This window comes from Globicephala melas, chromosome 4, assembly GCF_963455315.2.
Source record: "Globicephala melas chromosome 4, mGloMel1.2, whole genome shotgun sequence".
Classification (NCBI taxonomy): domain Eukaryota; kingdom Metazoa; phylum Chordata; class Mammalia; order Artiodactyla; family Delphinidae; genus Globicephala; species Globicephala melas.
In genome coordinates this window covers 14,233,253-14,235,472 of record NC_083317.1, presented here as the reverse complement: position 1 = coordinate 14,235,472, position 2,220 = coordinate 14,233,253, and positions in this window count along the sequence as shown.

The window sequence follows — 2,220 nt, the reverse complement described above, 5'->3', positions numbered from 1 at the left end:
GCTCCAGCCCACCAACAAAAAGCTGTATATACTGGAGATGTCAAGTGTATATGTAATTAGGAATGTCTAAATTATTTACTTCCAATGAGTGTTATATGATAATGAAAACCTGGTCTGAGTAAATTCATGGCAACTAAACAATGTTCCTGAGAATGAATATTACCACCTGTACCTGAATTTTTATACTCCTTCAATGTGGGTGGTGTCCCCTCCATAGATATTTCTCATTCCTATTTGTTTTCATAAATGGGCAATACAGCCCAATTATACCTTTGCCTTTGATTTTAAAAGGTTTAATGCTACTCATGAATAATTTCAATTACATATTTGCTTCATCTATGCATCTTACAGCTGGAATCTTTTAATAAAAGGCAATTACTATCAAGTCTTCAAAGCCTATGACTGTATTTAACATAACCTACCTAGACTACTGGGTGCAATCTACCCACTTCTTGCATCACATCTAATTTTTCTAGTCTTTGGCTTGTATTTTCTTCCTTTAGAAAGAGCCAGAGCTCTCCTCCTAAGCCAGAAATTTATGTTTTTTTATTTACTTCTTGGAATGTGCTTTAAGGTGTTGGAACACATTGGTTGAGAGCCCAGTATATGGAGCCACACAGGCCTTTGGTTCAAATCTTGGTTCTCTCCATTAGACATTGTATGGACTTGAATTTCTCACTCTCTTAAAAATATTAATTTTCAAAAAGAGAATAATAATTCCCATCTCTGTTTTGACCTTTGCAGCAAAGTTCCCTAAGCATTGAGTAACAATCCCTGTGTGTTTTACTCCTCTCTCAGATCACAAAATTAATTATGTCAAAGGAATAAAAACAGAACCATGGAAGATTCCCTTCTTAGATACCTTCAAAGATGCTTAAAGGTGCACAATCAAACTGAAACAACAAGAAAAAGAAGACATGTGAGAGTTCTTATCTGTAAAATGAAAGGGCAATACCTTTGTCATTTTGGGGAAAATCTATACTTAATTAATTCTGAAATATTTGAATTATGACAAAATTGTATCATTTTAAGAAGGAAGGACATATTATAAGGAAGCTTTATTTAAGTCTTTTATAAGGAATCATTACTAAGAAATATAATTCAAAAGGAAACATATTGTTTACTGTAAAAATACTGGCAAAACTTAAGTGAAAAAACTCTGTTTGGAGAAATAAATAAAATTTAAGCCACTTTTGCTGTGTCAATAAAACAATTTTAATAGAAGCACACACAGATATTTTCTCCATGGAATAAGAAAGTTAGAACAACGTTATTAATGTGACAATGATATAAGAAATTCTCTCTAGGGGGTAGAATTCTAAATAAGAGAAATAGGGTCTCCTATTTCACATGTCCTGAGAATGCAGTCTGCAGTGTGATTGCTTCATTAGTGGTCCATGGTAAACTATCAGGAGAGCAATTGCAATAAAGAGGTCAAGACTATTCATGATTTGCCTGACACTGAAGAAACAAAGGAAGAAATAGACTACAATAATAAAGGTCCAAAACACTGAGAGATCAACAAATTTTGAATGCAATGTAAAGAAACTATTTGCTCCATAGAAAGAAAGTAGTTAGTGACCATAGCCTAAATCAGTAAACTGCCCATTTTAAATCCAGGCCATCAATACATCAAGAACAATTATAGTCTAGCCTGCCATAGTTGTTTACCACAGTAGATCACAGAGGCTAGAGCTCAGTTTTGATGATGAAGATGTACCTTCTGTATCAATTTACATTCCCACCAACAGTGCAAGTGGGTTCCCTTTTCTCCACACCCACTCCAGCATTTACTGTTTGTAGATTTTTTGATGATGGCCATTCTGACTGCTGTGAGGTGATACCTCATGGTAGTTTTGATTTGCATTTCTCTAATGATTAGTGATGTTGAGCATCCTTTCATGTGTTTGTTGGCAGTCTGATATCTTCTTTGGAGAAACATCTATTTAGGTCTTCTGCCCATTTTTGGATTGGGTTATTTGTTTTTTTGATATTGAGCTGCATGAGCTGTGGAGAACAGTATGGAGGCTCCTTAAAAAACTAAAAATAGAATTACTATATGATCCAGCAATCCCACTACTGGGCATATACCCTGAGAAAACCATAATTCAAAAAGAGTCATGTACCACAATGTTCACTGCAGCTCTACTTACAATAGCCAGGACATGGAAGCAACCTAAGTGTCCATCGACAGATGAATGAATAAAGAAGATTTGGCAC